The sequence below is a fragment of the Anser brachyrhynchus genome, assembly GCF_964034855.1.
Source record: "Anser brachyrhynchus genome assembly, chromosome: 10".
Classification (NCBI taxonomy): domain Eukaryota; kingdom Metazoa; phylum Chordata; class Aves; order Anseriformes; family Anatidae; genus Anser; species Anser brachyrhynchus.
The window spans coordinates 12,033,929-12,050,106 of NC_137705.1; the positions used below are offsets into that span (position 1 = coordinate 12,033,929).

Consider the following 16,178-nt stretch of genomic DNA (forward strand, 5'->3'; position numbering starts at 1 on the left):
GGGAATCTCCTGTTCGAGACGTGTTTGACTCTGTACTTTAAGCTTTTATTCATATATTATGTAGTTGTGATTTTGATTTCAGGACACACATACATATGGATTACACATATAGTAAGTGGAAGCATGTTACGTATTCCCTACTACGCTCACTGAAAGAGGTAGTTAAAAGCGCTTTGAAATGGAAAAGGAGAAGATCAGCTGTAAGCAAATTGAAGTAGGGTATTTCAGTCCACCCATGTTGATTATTTCTAATTGAAATTGTCTGAGCCAGTCTTAATACAATTTAGTTATCGCCAGCCAGAAGGATTTTATTTATGGAACGGGGCCTGTTGGAACTTCCTCCGACCCCGGCGAAGCTGTGAACGGGAGAGGGCTGATCAAGCAGGCATGCCTGGCTAGCGTATGCATTTCTTTAATAAGGCAGGGATTGATGTCTTTTGCAGTTCAGGGGTTAGGTAAACAGCAGTCCCTCAGTTCAAGGCTCTCCATGTTCGGTTGTTTGTTTATACGGATCTCAGAAGGTTAGGTTAGCCTTCTTGATATCTCAGGGGAGCTTTCTTGACCATGGTATAACCTCATCTGCTCCAGAGTTGTGCAGGAGGTGTTGCATCCCTTTTTAGGAAAGGTATGGGCTGAATGGAGCATCTGTAACTGGTACCTGGTCTCTGGGAAAGGTGGATGTAATCAGAGGGGATGGAACACTGTGAGTCTGTCTTCGGTGATTCATAAATACTTTGCACGTGTAGTATATGTAACTAATTAATGTGCTTACATACTCAGACTTGACATTTGCACACAGAGATGAGCGGTATGTGTAACTCAGGTTCTTACTGAATTGCAGTTTTGAAAATCAGTACATAACTAATTTCACCAGAACTTTGAGGTGAATTCTAACTAATTTGTGCCACTTTTGACTTGGCAGTGATAATCCATTAAATCAAATAGGATAAATCCTGAATAAATAATTAGCCATGTTGTTATTTTTTATTTAAAAATTAGTGATTATTACAGGTTGAACAATGCTGTGAGTTAGTGTTTGTCTCATGGAGTTAATTTCAGTGGCTATTGCATCTCAGCCTTCCTCTTCCACAGACACTGGTGATGGCTGTAGGAGAGAACAGAACAGTGCAAATTGTTCTGGGTTCTGATGTGTAGAGCTGTCCTGGAATTTGAGAATGACTTTGCTCAGGGTCAGAGGTATGCTTTATCATGTATGTGACTGGCTGCTTTTAAAATGTGACATGTTACAGAATTGTCTTAAATCCCTGAATTCGTTGAATTGTTTTTGCTGATTTGGTGTCTGGCAATTTGTACTTCATTTTTCTGCAGCGTTTCCAGTCTGTAGCCATGAAGGACTCAAATGGAAGCTAATAAACTAGCCTCACTGCTTTTGAATGATTCTTGCATACAGATTGGGGAAACTGAGGCACAAACGTGTGCTGTGAGTTGCCACTGAATGTTTCTGAGATTTGTACTGGCCATTCCCATCTTGTAATCCCCAGAGTCGTGCCGGTTGACCTGCACTGTCACCTTTCTTGGGAGAGGTTTGTACCAGTCCTAGAGCTTCTCGGGAAACTTGAACTTTGTCCAGTGATCTCAAATAGGAAGGCACTACTAAAGTATCCTGTCATGTAAAAATCCATATGGGTGGCATTCTGGCTCAAAGGTGATGTGTTTAGAGTGGGAACGGGAGGCCATTTCCACACTGGCTGAGGTTTTCAAAGTGCCAAAATATGAATGTCTTGTCACTTTTAAATAATGTGTGGGGTCTGACTTAAACGTTGGGTTTCGTATTTAATCAGTATTAATATGATAACAGGAATGTGACAACTGAAGCGAACACAAAGAGATTATCTTCTTGGCCAAATGCATCCATTAGCTAGGAAATATAGGTTTCTATTAAATGAAGCAGACAGATGGGCGATTGGAGGTGACTGAGAACAGGAGGGGGTGGGGGCTAAGAGGTGAAAGTTGAGGTTTAGAAAATCTCTATAAAAATAAAAACAAACCATCCGTCTTGAGGGTTGGCGTTTTACCCTCCCGTTGCACTTTAGGGATGGTGCTCCGATTCCTATCGAGAACATTATGCTGAAACTTAATCTAACAGAGCACTTACTCCTGCCAAACTCTGGCTCAGCGACTGCTCCGCTCCCCCAGAAAGCAGTGGCCAGCAAGGCTTCAAGTACAGGACGGTGCTGTGCCATCATGAGGAAAACTGCTGCTTTGTCATCCCAGCGGAAGGCAGATTGCATCTTCTTGGTCTGGTCTTTTTTTTTTTTTCCTTTTTGGTAGAGTAGTAATTTGGGAAAACAAAATTGTGTTACAGTATTTCAAAGCAGTTGTAAAGTAAATTGTGTCTGTGTGCATATATGGATGTGTATGTTATGTATATGAATCCCCATCTAATAACTGTTGCAACAATGTTTATAACTGATGTTTGAAACCCAGATGATAATACTATAAATAATTTTAGATAATGCAGATAACAAGAAGCATAATTAAAAGAATTTTACAAGATGGGCAGTTCACTAAGATGGATGGAGTTACACAATACATAAAAATCTAATGTAATGCAAACATGACACTGGTGACAGGAAACATCTGTCTTGCCAACCATCCCCTGGACTGTCCACAGCCACATGTCTCCACCGCCAGCCCAGGGTTGCGTGTGCTCCATTGCCTACGTGAACGTCAGACCTCCGCCTTCAGGGTGGCTGGCTCTGTTCTGCCACAAGGTTGGCATGATTTTGTTTGGTTGGTTTATTTTTGTTTGCTTTTTTTTTTGGTTTTGTTTTTGTTTCAAGCCTGCATACATTTTACTTGAGAAAGAAATGAAAGGATACGTTTAGGATGTCTGTGCCTAAGAAACATAGAATAACTGGAGAAATTGAAGTTGATTTTTCTGGAAGTTGTTACTAATAAAAGGACCTGGTTATCATGGAAGCAATTTTGAATGTGTGTGGTGAGGTTTTGGCTGGCTGGAAACAGCCTTTCGTTGGTCACTGGCTCTTATCTTGCATCCTATTTTGATTTAGCTGCCTATGATCAGTCTCCCTTGGATTTTTGAGGAAGATGCCAAGCTGCTTCTGGCCTAGCTTTGTGCAGGATTTTAGATTTGGTGATGGTGAGGAGATAGGAAAGGAAAAAATGTGTGGCAGGAGGGAGAAACAGCATTCCTCTTCTGTCTGGAATTGCCAGGCTTCACGCAGAGTTTAACAAATGAATTATGTTCTTAAACAAATTCAGTGTCTTTATCTGCATTACCTCAGCTTAATTTTTTTCCTTCTTCAGCGTACAGTCTAAGAATTAACAAACAGTGGGATGCGTGGAAGTCCAAAGTGCTCTTTCCTTGTTCCTTCACCTTTGTCCTGCTGACCATCTCCCTAGGGCCACCTGAGGGGTGCAAGCCCTCTGTTCTTACCACCTCTGGACACCCAGGTGTGCTTAGAAATGCTAGTTTTAAAAGCAGATTTCCTTCATATTTCCCCATGTCCCTTATTTATGTATACCAACTTCCCCCGCCACTTCCCCAGCAGGTGATAGTTAGAGGGGAGGAGAAGAAGGTCTCTGAGAGAACCAGGAGATGGCTCCCAGAGAATCCCACTCCCTGCTGAGGCGGAGGCCGTGGCAGGGGCCCGCTCGCCGTGCCGGAGGCAGCGAGGCCTGGAGGCCTGCGTGCCCCGCGAGCCTCTCTGAGGGGGCGTGGGAGGCCCAGGGCCATTTTTCAGGCTGCCCTGTCATCCCTGCTCGGGAACCTGACACACGGGCCCGCTTTCTTGCATGTGTTGTTTTTTAGGAGGGAGGGAGGTGACTGAGCGGCTAGCCCCTTGACAGGGCAGTTTTAAAACATTCATAAAACTTTTATTGGGCTGCCACCCTTCCAGATAAATATTTTCTGAGTTTATGGGCTTATTTTAAGGATTGAAGCTTAATAGCAGCTTTGTAGCCCTATCCGTCTCCAAAATAGCCTTTTGGCAAACCATCTCAGGAGGCTGCCATGCTTTTCGAGGTCTTTGGAGTTTCTTCATCGCTACATTATTGCCCTTTTGCCTCCTTCCAGCTCTGTATAACTAAATGGGACCAACTGTTAAATGATTCTTTTCCCTTCCCCCAGCCATGCACAGAGCTGAAAGCTGATCTGGTGCACCGTTTGGTCATTGTGAAAGGAGAGAGATTGCAGTAGTTATAATTTTATTTCCTTTATTAAATTGGGTTCGTTAGACCTGTTTTATTCCTGTCTTAATTATCAATCTTTCCTTAATGCGCCATGTGATTTTGAGATGGTATGGGCTGGTGGCATTTCAGACATGCGCTGGCACTTTTCAGGCAGTTTCTCAATGTGCTTCCACAATTATAAAAGCTTTACAGTGCGTCTCTGCATTCAGTGGTGAAACCAGTGGGCTTGCAGCCAAGGTTATACAAAGGAATGCTGTATGTAGTGCTCAGAGGAAGATGGAGCTGCAATTTGAACATCCGTGCTTTTTGATTTCACTGCTTTGTGTCCAAAGAGGTTTCATGAATTTCAGTGTGGGCTTATGTTAAATACTGACCCACGACTGTGTGTGTGCATTTTGGCTGCTCTTGGGAGAGCTATGTATGATCCTCATATTTTCCAGATACTGAAAAGTGGTTTTGTTGTTTTTTTGTTTGTTTAGCACCTGACACAGTGTTCTATGTTCCTGGCTCTTTTCATCCCAGTGCAGTTGCTCGTTTCCCCTGTTTTCTTACCAGGCATGCTTATAATACCTAGAAGGAAAGCGTAGTGTTTTTTATTTGCCCAGCTGTGCATTATGAGATTACTTTTGACCACTCATTTCCCAAACAGCAGACTTCTGTCATACGGGTTTGTACATGGCAACTTTTGTCTTACCCAGGTTTTTCAGGGGCTGAGGCTCTTTCTGAGCAGTGCACAGTGCAGGAACGACTTTCCCAATATGTGTGAGTGCTGGCCTCATGGATATACTCGGAAGAAAATATGGTAGGAAATAAAGGTTGGCTTTGGAGATTCTTGGAAAGAGTAAACTGTAGAACTGACTAAGATGAAACAGATCTTCACTAAAACATAAGAGAGTAGAATAAGCTAACTCCTTTAACAGGGTCACTTGGTCCTAACAGATTTTAAAAACAACCAACCCTGTTTTTCTTTATTTTGGGTGAGGTTCACAAGTCTTTCATAGTCTGGGAACTCCCTTTTCCAGACCAGTCACAGTTTAGCAATACATATGCTGGTTTGTTTTTATTCCTAAAAATAGAAATATCTATTTTGGTACAAAACAATGCCCTGAGACATTTGTTTCTCTATTTCCATGACTTCTGTCATTTTTGTTAGCATGTTTGGGGCTTGTGCTAAAAATGGAGCTGACATAATCATCATGACTCTCTAGACATTTAGATCCTCACTCCTCATAACCATCTTATTTTTTGTTTAGATGAGGAAAGGAATTCTGTAGGACTTCTTCTGCAAATGTTATATTGATTTAGAAAAACAAACAATGGGGGTGGCAAAACTGGTAATTCTAAGCTGTTTGAATTCATTCTTACATTGATGCTTAAATAACTTACCAAGGTCTGTGACTATTCCAGTACAAGGCAAAGAGGATGAGGCATGGCTTTTTGCAGAAGACTGGCAAGCTCTGGAATTGTATTTAGAGTTCTTGTTTGGCATGATTCTGGGCAGAGCTGGACAGGTTGAAGTTTTGTATTTTCATATGTGAATTTTATTACTCTATTCATTATGAAACAGTTGCTATCCATTATATTAATATTTACAAGTTCTTTTTCCAGATATTTTATAGTGCTCATCTTCCTGCTAGTGCCTGAATGTTTCACAAGCAGATGAAGTTTATCCTCTCCTTTTTACCCCAGTGAAGGAAGATATTACCTGTGTTCCAAGGAAGTAGAGCAGAGATAGATTAAGTAAAGTTGCCAGCGGGTTTATTGCAGTGCAGTGAAGAGCAATGTGGTGTTCTGTTTCACCACTGGTACAAGCTAAGCTCCTGGAGCTTTTGCAGTTGGTTTGATTGTAGGTTAGTTATCAGGTCAGCCAGTTAGATGATGGGCCTGTTGTCATTGACTGTTGATAAATAGTTTGTCACAGTAGTGTGTTTTGATCCACTGCATTTAATGTTGGTTGGGGATTAATCTTCAGAAGAAAACTGGTGGTCACATAATTTGTAAGACTTGGGAAATAGTCTGATAGTGTAACTGGAAATGGACTTTCAGGAAATGTTCCGTAATATATTGAGATGTTCTCCAGATGACCTAATTCTCCTTAGTTTCTGGCAACTCCCAATTGTAGGGGCGTGGAAAGATCAAAGTTTTAGTAAACTTAGATTTTCTTTTCACTCTTTCTGGTACCTTCTAAGCATGATGTCACAGGACTTTTCCTATTTCAAAGAACTTGATACACATCAGTGTTCTTGCCACAGCAAGGTAACACAGTTGGCAAAGTTCCACGAGCTATTCTTCATTGCCATTAGTGAGGTTTAGTCTTTGGCTGTATAAAGTAGGAGTATCTTATAGGATTGTACTAAGGAAGATGTTCTGTAGAATGTCCTATCATTAATATGTCTATGCATAGCTTGTGCTTGCTTTTCAAGTATCCTGACTTGCATACTGTCCTGCACTGTATGCTGCCTCCATTTCTCAGGTGCTTCCTAACAGTAGAGCTTGCTGAAGCCATCGGAGGTGCTGTAAAGGTCCACAGCTTCATGGCAGCAAGGTGTAATGCTGAGGGCCTTTCAGCTCTGATCTGGCTGCTTCATCACTTGCTCCTGCTGTGCTGCAAGTGAAGGTTGTGTGGAGATAGTTGGCTTTGGTTTTGTCGTTTTTGGTTAAAAGCCTAAAAGATCGATTCTAACATTTAATGCAATGGAAGTGGCAGTGGTTGGCTCATGTCTCAGGTCATTTTATATTGATACTTCTTCCAAAACTAGACATAATAAGAATGTGGCTACATAAATTGGTTCTAGACATTACTCTTATTTTTTTTGAAAATATGAAGAATTTAGCGTTGTTTTTTAACCAACGACCTTGCAAGAACCACAGTCTAGTAAAGTTGAGAGACATTTCTGATTCTCTTTGAACTCATCTGTTTTCTTTCATTGTGGTTTAAATTTGGCATTGATCGTAAGTTAGTGCTGAAGGTAAGTTACATGCTTGACTCTTGATGGCGTACGGATGGATTAAGCACTGTGGTTCTGATGGGAAAACTTGAACTGCAGACATGAATTCATACTCTGAGAGCAGAGAACTTTTTGAAACAATGAACAAATAAGGCTCTAGGGGAGAAAATACACTTCTCGAGTTTTGTTGTAAAATAATTAGCCTTCTGTGGTAGGCATGGAGGCTGTAGAAAACGGACAGGAGTTGCTTAGTTGCCTGTGATTTGACTTAGTTTATGACCTTGAGTAATGTGCCTGTTCAACAGCACTTAACAAAAGCATATTTGATGAAACATTAAACTCATGAATTACATCTCCAAGAGAAGTCTTTTTTTGCAAATTTGAAAAATTGAAAATAAATCATGATCTTCAGACCTCAGTGGAGTTGTTTAAACATGAAATTAAAAGGAACAGGCTGTTTCATCAACAATGCTGCTTTGTAAACTTAATATATAGCTGTTTTTACATAAAAAGGGCTGTATATTTCAAGGCATTGTATAAAGGATTGTAGTTTTCTTAATCTCATAAGTGGGGAAACTGAGACAGATGGAATAATACTGTGAACTAAGTCAAACAAAACTTGCTAGGCCTGTGTTTCTTAATTCCCAACCCAAGCATCTATCCCTTAGGCTATAATATCCCAAGAACAATTTGTCTTTCAGTTTTTGGGCATCAGTAAGGCAGTATTTGTTCAATTTTCATTGAAATAAGCAACAGTTACTAGTTCAATTGTATTCTCATTTCAGTCATTGAATGTCTAGTGTCCCTCCAGACTTATACATAAAAACAAGTAGGATCCAGTTTACTTATGAGAGAATAAATGTGCTGTCCATGCCACGCGCAGCAGCAAGCGGTGGCATCCCTTGTATAGAGCTGTCAGCCCCAGGGCTATGTGCAGCGCTGGAGAGCCGCCTCTTCCCTCATTGTCCCTTTCTTGCTCAATGAACTTTATTTCATTTCTCTGCTTTGGTAAAACATTAAAATCGTGATTTTTTTTGTTTAAAAAAGTAATTGTTACTCTATGCTAAAACTATAATAATTCACAAGCATTTCTTTTGCATTAGATGTGACTACTGTATAACAAGAGAAGTACAATTTTTGTCATCTTGGTTTTTGCCATTATTTTTCACCTTTGGGGGAATCAGATACGAAGTTAATGCAATGGATAAAACATTTTTGTTGAAAACCGGAAATTTCCCTGGAAAGCTGTACAGGTTTTTGGGTCGTAAGAAAGTTTGACATGCACAATGGCTCTGATCATTAACTTTTCACTTTTTGTCCCTGGGACTTTTGAAGAGAGACTTGCATTTTTTTGGCATTGGTCAAGTAGTCTGGTCTTCATAGACTTGCTGTCTGTAGTGTCTTTGTGCTAAGTGTTCCCCCTGGGGCACCTTCTTATGTTTTAATTTGCAGTTTCAGTTGCTGATGTATGGGCTCTTCTGTTAAGTAACTTTTATTTTCTGTGTCATTATGCCTACAGACTTTATTTGATTTGTGTTGCACACCAAGTGTTTTTTCCGTGTTGTATTTGGAGCTGGTTTGTCATAGAGAGTTACTGTTGTGTAATTCTGACTGAAAATTACAACTTATCAACAAACACAAAGTGCTTGTTTCGTTTTAAAATCTATTTTCCCCTCATGAACTATTTATCCATTGTGTGTGGTGTTTTTATCTTTTAAATAAAACAAACCACTACTTCATACATGCTGCACATTACGAATTATTAGAGATTCAGTGGTATGTAGAGCGCTTACTGCTATCAACACAAGTGAAGAGCTTCTGTAAACAATTGATTCAAGATTTCAGAATAACGCAAGTGCTGAGAAAACTATTGCTCTCAATTATACTGTCACATTTTCATGGATTAATGAGTTGCTGTTTGTTATCTCATTGATAGTCAGTATCTGAATGCTCAAACCTCATCACAAATGAACTATATGTTCGTAATCTCAGATCTCTCTTAAAATCCCAGAGAATTCTGTCGTGCATATGATGTGCTGAGGAGTGTATTCAGTTACCGAAGCTCAGCTGTTATGCACTAACTTGCTTCTGTGGCTGAGCTCTGAAATGACAAATGGCTGAAAAATATATCCTTTGTGGCAAGATCAGGGATTTCTGCCTCCAATTGTAGAGTGCTTTAGAGCAATTCAAGAAAATATTCAGATGACACCTGGAGAATGCTTTAAAACTTCTGACATCTGACTATTCTACCAGTCTTTGACTGTACCTTTGTCACTAATACTAACAAACTTAGTGTTTTCAGACTTTTATAGATTCCCTGTGCTTTCTAGTTTCCCAGCCTCTCTTACTTCAACCCAGCTTCACTTACATCTTTAGTTCGGAGTGGCTGTGATGTACAACGATATGAAGATAATTCTTGGGCTATTGTATCCATTAGTCAGGTGTACCTGTGGCAGGCATGTAAGTGACGTTAATCTGGTTGGGCTTGCAAATTTGGTTGTTGTATTTTCTATGAAGCATGTTGAAACTAAGTAGGTAGTATTGCATTAGCAAATTCTTTTATTAATGTATTCTTTTGAAAATAAGCCAATCAATTCCGGAACCCTACTGAATTTTAAAATGCAAGTTGTCCTTGTTTGGCTTGGTAAGGTTGAATGCTCCTTCAGTGCAATGAATCCAATGTATGCTAGATAATGTTATGATATTTAAAAATATGTAATGTGCTTTGCGTGCAAAACCGTACACATCAGCACTCGCACACTGTGTATATTGTGGCTGCACATCTTCAGCTTGTGTGGTATGATGTACACACTTGCACACGCCCACACACTAAACCTTTGCAGGTCAAAAAGTGAGGATAAACTTTTGAACCCAGCTGCTTCCAAATTAAGTACATGTGCAGGGACCACCAGAGCTGGGGTTACCGTATTCCAGAAAAGTGCCGGACACTGACACCCACATATTGTACTGCAGGAGACTTCTTGTTCTTCCTTTAGAGCCTGAAGGATGATGCCGTGAAAACACTCTGTCCTCTTTGCCCTTTCCTTGTCACCAGAAAGGACAGGCAGCAGTTTGGTGACTTCTCCCTTCGTTATGGAAATGGGACTGATACAGTAATCAGGATGCTACATATGGAGCTTTTTAAATTACTGCTCTTCAGTCTTTTGTTAGCCTTCATTATTCCTGAAGATTTTTTTTTCCAAGTCACAAAAATGACATTTTTAATATGCAGAATTAAAAAAAGGCAATATGAAGAATACGTTTTTGTCAATAAGCTTTTACCTTTTAAACCAGTTATCTAAGTTTCTGCTCTGGGTATTTTAATTGAAGATTAACTACTGTTAAAGAGTATACAAATTTAGGTAGTATATATTTGGAGTAGTAAAATAGGACTGAATAAAAGGTGGGAATAGAGTGGTCTGTCCATTATAATTTTAGATTGCAGAGCACAAACTAACTTTCATTAGAAGTCAGCACAGCCGAGTGCGAGGTTCTTCTAATGTTATGGCAATTTTTTATTTTTTTATTTTTTGTTCCGATGACATTAACTAAAAGTATACATTGGAGCTGCAAGTTGAGCAGGTCTCATTTGGATATTTCTAATCTCTGATGTCTTTTTTAGTGAAACACTGTTAGCAGGTCTAAGATGATGCATGTATATGTGAAACATAATCCTAAAAGTATAGTTGCTCTATGCTTACCACTTGCTGCAGAAATGATATTAGTGTGCTTTTTGCTCAGTTTTTTTTTTGCCCAATACAGGAAATAAGGCTGATTCACTCCTGTTTGCAAACTGAAGATTTTATTGCACATAGAGCAGAACGTGGGTACCACACTGGTTGTCTTAAATATGTTCGTTTAAGACATGAGGGCTGATTTTTATTTTTTTTTATTCTTGAGATGGAGTTAAGATGCTGCCTTGATTCTAACCACTTTCATGAGTCTTAGGCAAGGTATCCACTTTCCTTCCAAGAGTCAGACTTGTCTTCCCCTGGGTCTCCCATACAGTATTTCTTCAGAGGGAAAAAGGACAACTGTCCTGAGGAAAATCTTGCTAAGACATATGGTTTAAACCTATTTGGAAGGGAATGCATCTGTTTTATTTTGTAAAGATTCAGCTTTTTGCTTAAGCTTTTCCTTTCATCACAGAATTTTTAACCAGAGCTTGAATTTTAGCAGTTTAAGTATTAATGTAAACTTACTGTAGATCTGTAGCCATGATGAACTGCATGTAAAACACACATTCTCATATTGTCAATATGCAGGATGAGGAAATGCTGCTGCTGCTTCTGTTTTCATCTGTGAAAGCTGAACTAGCCCAACAAAGCGTGTGCACAGGGATTGACATGTTAACCCTCACGGAGATGTGCTTCCTCGTGGGACCGCTTCCTTGGGCATTACCTGAGGTAGCACTACCGCTCAGGTGCTGGTGTCTGCAGGGAATGTAGGTCTTTAAAAGGAGAATGTGACTTAATGTTGTAGTGCACTGTAGAGTTCCTTGTCCTCCAAAATCTATTGATAAGGAAGGAACCTGAGTAAGGTAGGACCTCAGGCTTGGTGTAATGTGCTATAGTAGTTCCTATGCTGCTAGTGTTTTGTGAAGGCAAAACGATTATCTCATCAGGCTGTGTCCTTTATCCATGTGACTTTCCCAGTCTTTCCCTTTTCTTTTTCTTTTTGTTTGTTCTTGTTGTTTTCCTCCTCCTCATGAGGAGGGAGAGTCTAAACCACAGATTTGCCATGATTGTGCTGCAAAATCAGTAACAGCTGTTGGAATTGTAAATGGCTTCTTGGTTGCAGTCACAGAACCTGCAGTTGATCAGCTCTGCCCTGAACAATAAGTGGAGACATCAGGACCACTGAGGCTAACTAGAGAGTAAGGGAGGATGGAATTAAAACCCTGAGGCAGGGGTCTAAATAGAGAACACAGTCACAGACGGGTATTCGAAGGGACACTGTTTCCTTTTGTTGGATGTCTTTGTAGATGTTGCGAAGTGCAGAGTTGACTGGAGCAGTATCATGATGTGAGCAAGGGGAGCTAGTTGGAAAATGGAGAATAAATTTCAGATAAAATGTGATTTGAATGTGAATGTTTTATTTCCTCTCTGTTCCCCTTCAAGAAGTCCGATATTCTAGCAACTCTTTGTCAGGGCAAGCAGGCGAAAGATATTCCATGCTTTGGTAGGGTCATTTGCAGGTTATTTAGGTTGATAGGCTAAACTACATTCCTGTGTTGTCTTTGAGTAGGTTAGGATATCACAAATGTTAATATGTTAGCACAAGGAAAATGTTTAACAGCTATTTGTGAAGAATAATAAATCTTGAAATGTGGGAAGTCCTGTTCCTGAAATGGACTGTACTGGAACCCAAACGTAATGAAATCAGCAGTCATCACACAAGATGCTGCCTTTGTGGTTTTGGTAATGGGGCTAATTTATTTTTAACTTGTTTGTGTGTTTTGGCTGGTTATGTTACGTCTTTTATAATCTAATTTTCCTCTCCTTCAGTGCTGCCTTTTACTGTGCTCCCTGGAAACACTAATTTTAGGGGGAGGAGTGGGTGTGGGTTTTGCAATGCAAGTCAAGACAAGTTGGGGATTTTGGAAATGTGCAGTGACTCTTCAGATAGGAGGTCAATATTCCGTAAGGCTGACCTGACTGTCACTAACATCCTTGAAATACTATAGTTGTGAACCTTTTTCCCCTCTCACTGCTGGATTTGGATCCGGGCACTGAAGCAGGTTGGCACTGGTAGTGGAAGTCTTCAAAGTTAAGCTTCTGGAACTTGTTCTTTTCCAGCCAGTCACCTGGCATTAGTACGCTTGTTACTGCTTTCTGCTTCTGAGCCTTGTGAATTGCCTACATCTTACTCCCAAACATCTGTGGCTGGAAATCTCAGAAAGAAGAGGGGAGTCTTTTGAGGGGATGGCTCAGGAAAGCTAATCTGCTTCAAGCTTAAAATCAACTTCCCGTGGACTTGGACAGAAGGTGTACCTGCATTTTCTGATATTTTACTTGACTAGCTTTTAGAACAGCCTGTGCCCCGGGAAGAGTGTGATGAGGAAGGAAACCCAGCCCTTGGGTGCTTGCCTAGAAAAATGGAAGTATCGCTGTGGCATGGATAGATGTATTAAGTTCTTTGTATGTGCTCAATCTGTCACTGTCTTGTTGGTACTGCACCTTGGGCAATCTTGATTAAAGTCTTAGTATGTCTGCCCCTTTGTAAATGTATCACCATATGGCTGCGTTAGTCTTTGCTGTTTATTTGGAGCCCAAGTATTGTAAAATAGCTATTAGAAAACATCAACTTTGGATTCAAAGGTTTATTTCCAGGCTTTGTGATTTATGGAGAAAAAGCATTAAAATGCTGAACTGAAAGTCTTGATTTTGAAGAGGTAAATATGAGTAATAATTATGCTTTTAAAAAAAATACCCATTTTAAATGTATGAATTTGGAGGGCGGAGTGACTTCTAACATTTTTAAGATTTTCTGTTAGCTGCTTCAGCATCATTAGAGTTCCTGTTCTACAAATCTTTTCCACCTGTCCTAATTTCCAGCACCTTTGGCTGATTCATTTGTGTAAGAACACTTTAAAATAGTAGTAGTTAAATAACACAAAGAGAATCAGTTAAGGCTCTGGTGCTCAACCAGCGTGTTCTGAATAGGGAGAAGCATAGTGTCTTAATTAGAACAAATGCAGCAGACGTAGTTATTGCAAAGTGTTTTTCACTGCTAGAGGATTTGTGGGTAACTAAGAAATGTATAGACTTGAGTTTTCTATTTCTTAAATAAAAAACAGATACATGTCTTCATCCTTTGCTGGCTTGTTGACTCAATTTACTTGGGTGGAATCTTTCAACATTTAAAACAAATTAAAATTCATGAATCATTTCTGCTTAAAGGCACAAACTTTCATAGATACAACAGTTAAGGCTTCTAACTAGTTGCATACTGCTTTGCACATGCAAATTACGTGCTTGCTTACAAAAATGCAGAGGAAAGTTTTTAAGTGGAATACAGTAGGCATTACTGGATAAAAGGTTAATATTGTGCTTCAATTCTTTTCCATTTTAGCATTGCTTTGTCTCTCAGCACCGTTTGCTGCAAAATCAGGGATTTGCTGTAGGACAGATGTGAAGACGACACAGTACCGTGGTAGAGGGTGACGACGCACAGCTTTCTGCTTTATGAAGCTATTCTGGGCTGCCTTGGATGGTCTGCAGTTTCTCAGTACTTGTTGGGAAAGCTCCCTCAGTTTCGTTGTAGTGATCCATATACGCTCTTAAGCTGTGTTAGTTAGGTTGTGATGCTTCTGTGCTTGTATGGTGTGACCCTGTTCAGGAGGGGGAGGTGTCATTTCACCCAGGGTGCACTCAGATTAAGATCGGCATTGTTTTACTTTATAGTAAAGGCAGCACAGTGTGTTTTTTAAATTGTTTTAATTGTTGTGGCCAGTCGGTTGCTGGTACAGCTAAGTGAGCTTTTTTCATGAGCATTTTGTAAATGTGGCAGGCATTCTCATGAGGCTTTAATTTGAACTTTCTGGAAGTTTGCTTAAAAAGGAAGAGAGGTGAGCAGTTGATGGAAGTTAACAGAAAATAACAGTAATTCCAGATGAAAATGATATATCCTTTTTTTTTTTTTTTTTTCAAATCTGCTCTTTCAAGGTGATTTTGTCAGGTGATTTGATGTAGTTCAAGACTGGCATAGGATGCTCATGTCTCCAATGCCATATCCATGTCCCCAGCCTCTAGCGCAGCTCTAGGCACTGCATTGGGGTTTGCTGGCTCATTTCTCCTTCAGACTTGGTGGAAGAAAACGGGGAGCAAAATGAGGTATTTGTGGCTATATGTATGTGCACATGTATGTGAAGAACTAAAGAACTAAAGTTCCATTAGATCATCAAATTAAAAAGTAGACAAACCGGGATGGAAAGCAAGAATATGCTTGTCTGGATGTTCCCTGCTGAGGGTGATTAATACAGTAGTAGACTTTCACTGAAAGCTGCATTCATTTGCTGCAGAAGGTATTTTTAAGAATATTGGAATATTTGAGAGTAGATTTAATTCCATGGGCCAAATATTTTGTGTTTGAAGTTTAACCAGGCTGAGCATCCTGTAACAATAACTGGAAAACATAGTGCCTGCAAAAACAAACCCATCCAGTCATGTCCCTTGGGTGGCCTCTCCTGTACTTTTTATTACACGCCCCTTGCCTTTCTCATGCATCCTGCCTCCCATTTGACTGAGATCCCACCTGTGTATGGCATTTCAGTATGGGAACCTCACCCAGGGACCGCACACCCCGCGAAGCTGCTACAGCTGGGGGTGTTGGAGCGCTCCGTTACTGTGTTCACCGATCTCGATGCGTGCTGTTGGTCTTGGCAGGCTGCGAAAGAAGGTTGGAGGGAAATACACTGTGGAGCTGTGAACCTGGAGAGCCATTTTAGGGGAGAAGTCTGTGAATAATAGAAAAACTGGCAAACATTTGAATTGGACTTGGTAAAATAAAATTACGCAAATTTCCAGAGTCCTTTTTTTGTAGGAAGTCATAGAGATGGAATTTATAGGTTATTAAAAGACTGAAAACTTCATAGTAACCCAAGATTCTCATACTGTTTCTTCTGCTCCACCTCCCACAACATTATATTTCCCTTGTAGTAATTAGTTTGAACTTTCATCTGTTTCTGTGGATCAAGTAATTTTTGTACAACTTCAGGATTTTTCTCTATACTTTAAATCTTTCTTCTAAATGATGTTTTTTCATAACAAAAAAAAAAGCCATGAATACATTATAATTTCAATTTTCATGGTGTGTGAAAGATTTCTGCACTAGGTCTTTATTGTTTTTGAAGAATTCATCACCCTAGTTAAGAAGCTTAATATAAATTAAAGAAGGTATTAAGGAACATTAAGACATCAAAATGTGGAGCGTTCTTTTCCTTTCGATTGCTCCAAATGCAAACAAGTTGAATAAAATGCAATCAAAGGGCCTGTTTGGAGAACATTGAGTGGCTTTACAGCTGTGCTGTAGAGAACCTCTGGTAAGAGCATA

The 16,178-nt window shown here is 39.9% G+C and overlaps 1 protein-coding gene across 12 annotated transcripts in view; it reads left to right on the forward strand.

Moving 5' to 3' along the window:
* EEFSEC (eukaryotic elongation factor, selenocysteine-tRNA specific) overlaps nt 1-16,178 on the forward strand; it is a 163,969-nt gene that overhangs the window by 135,520 nt on the left and 12,271 nt on the right. The window contains exon 7 of one of the 12 annotated variants that reach the window (XM_080606093.1): nt 11,332-11,563. The exons of the other annotated variants lie outside the window; for them this stretch is intronic. The gene's annotated coding sequence lies outside the window, so the exon portion shown is untranslated. Of the gene's footprint in view, nt 1-11,331; nt 11,564-16,178 lie in introns of those variants that run through there. 12 annotated transcript variants of the gene reach the window in all.